The sequence below is a fragment of the Myotis myotis genome, unplaced genomic scaffold (genome assembly GCF_014108235.1).
Source record: "Myotis myotis isolate mMyoMyo1 unplaced genomic scaffold, mMyoMyo1.p scaffold_m19_p_4, whole genome shotgun sequence".
In the NCBI taxonomy this organism is placed as follows: Eukaryota; Metazoa; Chordata; class Mammalia; order Chiroptera; family Vespertilionidae; genus Myotis; species Myotis myotis.
In genome coordinates, this window is record NW_023416346.1 from 49,926,728 (window position 1) to 49,936,160 (window position 9,433).

The 9,433-nt window shown below is 44.3% G+C and overlaps 1 pseudogene; it reads right to left on the reverse strand.

The window, feature by feature from the left end:
- Positions 1–4,212: 4,212 nt before the first annotated feature.
- LOC118653399 lies at positions 4,213–8,482 on the reverse strand (annotated as a pseudogene).
- Between the last annotated feature and the right edge of the window lie 951 nt (positions 8,483–9,433).

Sequence of the window (9,433 nt, forward strand, 5' to 3'; positions counted from 1 at the left end):
AATTTGCCAATAGCTAAATAGCTAGTTAAGTTGCAGAAGTTGAATTTGAATTCAGATGTTTTTTTAAAAATATGTTTTTATTGACTTGAGAGAAAGAAACATTGAAGTGAGAGAGAAACATCAGTTGGTTCCCTCCTGCATGCCCCTTACTGGGGATCAAGCCCACAACCTGGGCATGTGTCCTGACCAGCAATTGAACTGGTGGCCTTTTGGTGCAACCAACTGAGCCACCTAGGCCAGGGCTAAAATCTGATATTTTAATAACTATGTTGCAGGCCTCTTCATAGTATTCATAAGAAACCAGAGTCACCTTGGGAACCCATTGTTGAAAGGGAGATTATTAGTGTTAAAGACTTATGAATACCTACAGATATCATGTTCCTGATGTAATCAGATGATTTTTTTCAAATATTGGGAAAAATAATTTGAGAGAGAAAAAGGTAGTTTGCCTCATAATTCAGGTGATAAGACATGTGACTATAACTGATGATACATGATTCTTGGGGAAGATTCATGCCTGCTTTAATTTTACAACAGTTTTTCTTAGCACTTACTATGCACCACACACTGTACTAAGAATACAGTATACCTGTGCTGTCTGCTACTTGATGGGCTCAATTTGTTTCTTGCCAGAGTTATGCTGAGTCTCTATTATTAAGCGAAAAACAATATTCACTCTATTTCTGCCCATAACTGAAATACTTGCTTTTCCTTGAGAGGTAAAAAACAAAATACAAAGGAAAGAAAGACTAGTTTTTGAACAAACAAGAGATGTGATAAGATTTAAAAAGGCATTTACACCAATGCAAAACCCTAGTGGACTTGCTCTCAACTTTAAAACACTTGCAATTCTCACAGCCAGTTGGCCTGGAGGTCAAATCCCCCTAGTATTAACTACAACAATCAAGGCTTAACTACAACAAGACTGCGCACAAAGACCACTAGGGGGTGCACCAAGAAAGCATAAAAAATGCGGAGACAAAGAAACAGGACAAAACTGTCAATGGAGGATATTGAGTTCAGAACCACACTTTTAAGGTCTCTCAAGAACTGTCTAGAAGCCGCCGATAAAGTTATTGAGATCTACAAGAAATCTAATGAGACCCTCGGTGTTATGATAAAGAACCAACTAGAAATTAAGCATACACGGACTGAAATAATGAATATTATACAGACTCCCAACAGCAGACCAGAGGAGCGCAAGAATCAAGGCAAAGATTTGAAATGCGAAGAAGCAAAAAAACACCCAACCAGAAAAGCAAAATGAAAAAAGAATCCAAAAATGCGAGGATAGTGTAAGGAGCCTCTGGGACAGCTTCAAGCATACCAACATCAGAATTATAGGGGTGCCAGAAGATGAGAGAAAGCAAGATATTGAAAACCTATTTGAAGAAATAATGACAGAAAACTTCCCCTACCTGGTGAAAGAAATAGACTTACAGGTCCAAGAAGCGCAGAGAACCCCAAACAAAAGGAATCCAAAGAGGACCACACCAAGACACATCATAATTAAAATGCCAAGAGCAAAAGACAAAGAGAGAATCTTAAAAGCAGCAAGAGAAAGAAACTCAGTTACCTACAAGGGAACACCCATATGACTGTCAGCTGATTTCTCAACAGAAACTTTGCAGGCCAGAAGGGAGTGGCAAGAAATATTCAAAATGATGAATGCCAAGAACCTACAACCAAGATTACTTTATCCAGCAAAGCTATCATTCAGAATTGAAGGTCAGATAAAGAGCTTCACAGATAAGGAAAAGCTAAAGGAGTTCATCACCACCAAACCAGTATTATATGAAATGCTGAAAGGTATTCTTTAAGAAGAGGAAGAAGAAGAAAAAGGTAAAGATACTAATTATGAACAACAAATATGCATCTATCAACAAGTGAATCTAAGAATCAAGTGAAGAAATAATCTGATGAACAGAATGAACTGGTGATTATAATAGAATCAGGGACATAGAAAGGGAATGGACTCACTATTCTTGGGCGGGAAAGTGGTGTGGGAGATGCGGGAAGAGACTAGACAAAAATTGTGCACCTATGGATGAGGACAGTGAGGGGGGCGTAAGGGCAGAGGGTGGGGTGGGAACTGTGTGGAGGGGAGCTATGGGGGGGGGAAGAAGAACAAATGTAATAATCTGAACAATAAAGATTTAATAAAATAAAAAAAAGTTAAAAAAAAAATAAAACACTTGCAGAGAATCGGAAAGCTTAAAAAAAGCAATCACCACAAATATGACAGAGTGCTGATAGCTTCATATATAAAGAGTTTACACATTTGCTAAGAAAAATAGTAGGACCTAATGATTAAATGGGCAAAAAATACAATTTTTAAAAGAGAAACTCAAAATGGCTAATATATATATTAGAGGCCCAGCATGCAAAATCATGTGAGACCCAGACCTGCTGCACTGGCGGAACCCCAGACCTGCCCTGCTAGAGCCGTGGGACCCCAGACCCACCCTGCACGAGCCATGGGCCCTGCCTCTGCCGCGTGAGCCCTACCAGCCCCATGTGAGTCCCACCAGCCCCACGCAAGCCCCACCAGCCCCATGCGAGCCCCACCTCGCTGCAAGAGCCATGAGTCCCGACCCACGAGAGGTGCTCCATGCACCTCGTGGTGACCTGTTGTTTGGTTGTTTGGTTATTCTGCCATTACAGTGTTAGGGCCATGGGCCTTTTAATACACACACACACACACACACACACACACTCACTCTAGAGGCTCAGTGCACAAAATTCATGCACGGGGTGGGGGGGTCCCCTCAGCCTGGCCTGCACCCTCTTGCAATCTGGGACCTTTTGGGAGATGTCCGACAGCTGGGTTAGGCCCAATCCCACAGATCAGGCCTAAACAGGCAGTCGGACATCCCTCTTGCAATCCGGGACCACTGGTGCCTAACCACTCTACCTGCCTGCATGATCTCCCCTAACCACTTGCCTGGCTGCCTGATTTCGCCCCTAAAACTCAAGCTTCTTTTTTTATTTTTAATTTTTATATTTATTTTGTATTTTTTATTTTAAAAGTCAAGCTTCTTGAGAACATGAGGCATTTAACATTATTCCATATTCCTTACAGAGAGCTAAGCATGGTAAACACAGCAAATACTTAATACTTGTGGGCTTCTATACAAACACTTTCCAACCAGGAATGTTTTAATAGGCAGTCTCTAAAAACTTGAACTGGAAAACCTAATGTAAAGTGCTCAGATTTCAGGCATCAGGTGCTATTAGCAGGATTTCTACCCCAATTAAACTCTAATTCTTAGTTCTCAACAGTCTGGACAAACTGCCCTTCACTGTCTCCAAAGTTTCTTATTCGTCACTATCCCATTTTCCTTTTTTTTTTTTTTTTTTTTTTTGAGTTCAACGTTTTCTATCACATCAGTATCAACGTACCATACAAAACCCACTTGTCAGCCTAGCTGGGCAGGCAGGAGGGGGGTCCATGGCAGCAGAGAAAACCGGGATTCTTGTCCCAAAAGAGGAGAAAATGGGTTTACAGTAGAGGAAACAAAATCAGAACCCAACATGATCAAGGAAAAGCCTTGAAACTGTATTGAGCGGAGGTGCTGTGGGCAGCAGTGCATCTCGGCTGGCCCAGCAGTACCTGCACAGACTCAGTTCCTGGGAAGCCCAGCTCCTGAGGTTATTTTTAATAATTTTGCTTTTGGGGGAGGACGGCTTCTGGGCAGCAGCTCCATGTGGGGGTAACAGGTACGGGTTTCACTTCAGGGTTTGGAGGGGAAGTTGGGTCTGGGGGGTGGGACCCGCCCGGCCCCAAATGTCACAGCTGAGGTTCTTGGAAGTGGCCCAGCAAAGTTCCTTCCTGCCTTCTTCCTGCTCTGACCCCAGGTCTATGGCTTAAAAATCAGGGCACCAGACTGGGGCTGAGCACCCCAGGGGCCTTTGTAAACATGGCAGGTACAGGCAGGGGAAGCTTAGGGGAACTGTAGGAACTGGTGGGGGCAGCCAGAGCCAGGGGAGGGCAGTGCCCATGGGGAAAAGAGGCATGAGGTAGAGGAGGTATGCTCCTTTAACAGAGACTTAGAGGTACAGAGACTAAGAGAGACAGAGAGGACAGAGTTGGAGGTAGAAAGAGTGACAGGAAGAGAGACTCAGAGAAAGCAAGAGAGAGATTGAGACAGAGAAAGATTCACAAAGAAGAGAGACAGACAGACAAAAAGATGGAGTCCTTCTCTGTATGAGTCAGTGGGCTATGTGTGTGTGGGGGGGGGGGGGGCGGGCAGAGCCCGGGGCTCGTTCGGGATGTGCCAGTGTGACAGTAAGTGCATCATTGTGTTGCACGAGGGAGATGTGCTGGTAATGCAGCACCAGCTCCTTCAGAGACCCTTGGACTGTAGGGCTCCACAAAACCCAAGCAAGTGGCAGTGCGGTAGATGACAAAGTGCTTGGTATTGCTGTCCACCACCACAGAGCAGGCATAGCAGCCCTGCTGGCTCCTTTCACGGATGAGGAAGGTACCATCCCGCTTGCCGTTCAGCATTTCCTCAGCCTGCGTGCGGTTGATCTTGCCCACATACCAGGTTCGTTCCTCATGGTGGGGGAGGTCATACTCCTCCTCCATCAGTGCATACTGGTCTTCAGTCTCATTTCTGATTCCCAACCACTCACTGATTTTCTTTTGCCAGGCGCCTTTCTGGGTGAGCCATACCAGGTACTGGTCTCAGATCTGGTGCAGCTGCATGAGGTCTGGCTTCAGGCTGTTTATACGCTTATCAATCGCCCAGTTGTACAGGCCTGTGTTTGCAGCTCCTGTTCCAGCTTCGTGCAGCTCTCGTGGATCTCAGTGATGTGAGATTTGAGCCATTCTGAGTTCAGCAGGATCCTCTGCATCTCTTTTTCATTGCCCTCACAGGGGAAGCGCTCCATATACTCCTTACTGAACTTCTCTTGAGTCTGGCCCTGCTCTTTGAAGATTTTGATGATTTCATTGAAGGCTTCAATTGAGGTGCGCTTCATTTGCAGTTCCTTGGAGGTGCATGTGTGTACTCCTCGTAGAGCTGGTCGTACTCCCAGCTCTTGTCCTCTGCTTCAAACCAAGGTAACAAACAAATCATTTCCCACCAGAAGTCACGTCCAAATACTGCAAGACTGAGGACTATAGGGCTGACTATGTACATGCACTCACGTTCTAGCCATAGGCGCCCAGGTGTCCTCCAAAATCCCACAATCCTCTGGTCGCATACTTCCAGTTTTTCTAGCTCCTCCTTAAATGGTGTTTCCTTCAGGGCCTCTAGTTGGAGAGGATTTTTCTGTTCTTTGATGTTGATATCTGTGTATTATTTGGAATCAGTGAAGTTTCAGGAGTATGGCTGCTGCCATGAACATGTCGGTACAAAGGAGACTCATGAAAAAACTGCCCATTCAGTCCACAGCTGGTGCTGTCCTGGTTCACAATGAGAAAGGTACTGTGCTGCACCGTTTCCAATTGGATCTTCCTCTTCCTCCCCAGCACACTTAAACCTACTCCCGGCTGACCACCCCAACCCCACAGACCCTTAAGACCTTCCCCTCTATTTTTTCTACTTTCTCCCATCACACTTACATCCTATGGCATTGTCTAGGCGCAGGGGTGGGCAAACTTTTTGACTCGAGGGCCACAATGGGTTCTTAAATTGGACCGGAGGGCCGGAACAAAAGCATGGATGGAGTGTTTGTGTGAACTAATATAAATTCAAAGTAAACATCATTACATAAAAGGGTACGGTCTTTTTTTTTTTTTAGTTTTATTCATTTCAAACTGGCCGGATCCGGCCCGCAGGCCGTAGTTTGCCCACGGCTGGTCTAGGGGCACCCCTAACCGCTCCCTGGGGGTTGGTGCAAGCCTGAGTGAGGGGCCGTGGTGTTCTGGTCTCTGGTCATTCTGGTTGTTCTGATAGATGGCTCTATATATATATATATATATATATTGAGTGGCCAGATTATTATAACCACCGGACGTTTGTAGGCAAATTAGCTATAATTTCGCTCTGAAGTTGCTAGAGGGCCAGACCATTATAAATAGGGAAGCAGGTTATTTATAACAATAGAAGTGAGTTTTTTTCTGAAGATATGGGTAAACAACGCGATTTAACAGCCTTTGAACGTGGGATATATATGAACGTGAGTGGCCAGATTATTATGACCACCTGACATTTGTAGGCAAATTAGCCATACACTGCATCATATGGGATATGGAGGCTGAAGGCCTGTTCGAACACCTTTGCTGTCTGCAGTTACCAAGATAAAATGTCTCCAATTCGCACAGGAACACAAGGATTGGACAGTTGAGCATTGGAAAAAAGTCATGTGGTCCGATGAATCATGTTTCCAGTTGCATCATGCAGATGGCAGAGTGAGAATTTGGTGGAAACAACATTAAAGCATGCACCCCACATGAATGAGTACAACCCTTCAAGCTGGCGGGGGCAGTGTTATGGTTTGGGGCATGTTTTCCTGGCATGATTTGGGCCCTTTAATTCTTGTGGAACAACACCTGAATAGCACAACATACCTAAGTATCATTGCTGATCAAGTTCATCCTATCATGTTGATGGCGTATCCCAGTGGAGTTGGTTTCTACCAACAAGACAATGCGCCATGCCACGTGGTTTCAAGAACATGAGGGGGTCTTTACCTTGCTTAGGTGGCCGCCACAATCACCAGATCTCAATCTAATTGAGCATTTGTGGGACGAAGTTAAAAGAGCCATCAGGCAGCTGGTTCCACAACCATCAAATCTCACAGCACTGGACAGTGCTATTCATCAGGCATGGTGTCAGATTCCTCGCATCACCTTTCTTTTTTTAAAAAAATATATTTTATTGATTTATTTTAGAGAGAGGAAGGGAGAGGAATAGAGAGTTAGAAACATCGATGAGAGAGAAACATCGATTCAGCTGCCTCCTGCACACTCCCTACTGCGGATGTGCCCACAATCAAGGTACATGCCCTTGACTGGAATCGAACCTGGGACCCTTCAGTCTGCAGGCCAACGCTCTCTATCCACTGAGCCAAACCAGTCAGGGGCCTCACATCACCTTTCAACATCTCGTGGAGTCAATGCCAAGAAGAATCGCTACAGTATTGAAGGCAAAAGGTGGCCCAACGAAGTACTGATGGGGTGGTCATAATAATCTGGCCACTCAATGTATATGGCTGCCGGAAGCCGGTCCATCCTTGCTGCTTGACACAGTCGCTGCAGGAAAGAAACATCTGCACAGCATATGTTTCAAGGGACCTGGCGTATATAGCATACTGTTCTTAATATGTTTGCTCCCCTTAGCGCTGTGTGTTTTAACCAAGGTCACCTCTCCAAGAAAGGTTGTTTCCCCAGGTAGGAATTTTTCCCTGAAGTCAGGGAGGGGATGCCTCTCCTAGAAAGGTTGTTTCCCCAGGTAGGAATTTTTCCCTGAAGTCAGGGAGGGGATGAAACTCCTTAACTAAGTGCCAGGCGGGTAGTTAATCACTACAAACAATCATGCTTAAGCTACATAATCTTTACTCCCTGGAATGGAGATAAGAAACGCCCTAACCTTTGTAATAGAAATTGACAGGATTAAAATCAACTGGTATAAATACGGATGTAACAAGACAATAAACAGCAGAACTTCGCTGGAGATCCAGACCAGAACTTGGCTGGAGATCCTGGCTGGAGATCCTGGCTAGGCTGCCGATCAACTGAACACTGTCTCCGTGTCCTTCCTTCTTCGCCGACTCCGTCTACACCTTTGGGGACCCCTGGACCTGCTGGGGTTGGACTCCGGCATATGGCTAAGTGTCCATCCGACCATCTGACTGGTAGCTATGACACGCACTGACCGCCAGGGGCAGATGCTCAAGGAAGGAGCTGCCATGATGCTCACTGGCCATTTAAAAAGAAATGGCACCATGGACCTGGTGCCTACAAACCAACACTTGGCTTCCCCCATGTGGGACACAGGTCCTGCCACCACTCCAGAGTGACACCCAATCAAATCGCAGTCAACGTTGCCAAGATCCCATGGTGCAAAATGCAGCCCACAGCCCAGCCCATCTCAGCCCAGAAACAGTCACTGTGGGCACTGGGTAATGATGTCATGTAGCAACTCCTGGCTTTCTCTCCCTAGCAACTACCTTCCTTGGAGTTTCTTCAGCCTAGGAACCTGACTTGCTTTATAGCCAGGTGCAAACATTTTACACTTTAACCAAATGTTTGTGAAGCATTTTCACGTGCCTCATCTCATTTGATCCTCACAGAAGTCCTGGAGTAGGTATATGGGAGACTCGGTAGAATCCTATTTTCTTTTCATTAGCGGGAAAATGGAGATTTAGAAAGTTTAGAAACTTGGACCTGACTGTAAAGAAGTAAAAAATGGGTAGAATTTGAAAATGACTTCAGGTTTTCTCACTGCACACAATATAGTCAAACACTGCTACAGTTAAATATGTTACCTTTTGTTCTCCCTGTGTGATCTGCAATAATAATCGGCTTCATGTTGAATCTACTGCTGTGTTGTTGACAAATACCAGAAAGAGGAGTTGGGGTGCTTCACTGGGCTGGAAAAAGTTTAACTAAATCAGAAAGCAGGTCTAATTAAAGCAGGTTTATTCTATATATATAAAAGGCTAAGCTGACTCGCATATGCACAATACATATAAAGCTCTTGCTGGCACCAATCGCACCCATGTGTTTCAATCTGTCATTGTTGATCGTGAATTCTATTGACATTTCTATTATAGAGAAAGGGCGAATAGCAATATTAAAATGTTACTTCTAATTAATTTCCTTTCAATGTGCATGAATCTGTGCACCGGAACACTAGTAAATATATGAAAACTATTCAACCTCACCTAGTAATAAAATATATAAAAATGAAGCAAATCAGATACAAATTTTGTGCATTAAATAATCATTTTTTTAAAAAAATTAGTGCACTTAATGCTGACAAGAAATGTCCTATTGCCACTCTTATACATGGCTAGTAGAAATTGAACAAGCTTTCTGTAAAGGAATTTGGAAATAAGTATATTAAGCCTATATGTTTAGGCCCTTTGACACAAAATGGTTTGCTTTGGGCCTGTGTGAGGAAGCAGCTATGGTCTGGGTCACATATATACTTACTCAATAGTCACTCAGCATACTGCCTTGGACAGTAAAATTTAGCCACTTGTCTATTTATGTCTCACCTGGAATCTGGTCTCTGTTCAGTACCACATCCTTCAGCAAGCTCCCTGCACCAAGTATGCATTCAAGAAATGGATGCTTAGAGATTAATGAGCTGATAGAAATGGTGATATACAATACAGATAATAAGAATGGGCTTTGGTAAGGTTCTTCCACTGACTACATTTGGCCTTGAGGAGTTTACTTACCTCTCTGTTTATTTACTTTCATCTGACCTGTAATTTGGGGCTGGTTTCATTCACCTCTTAAGATGACTTTGGA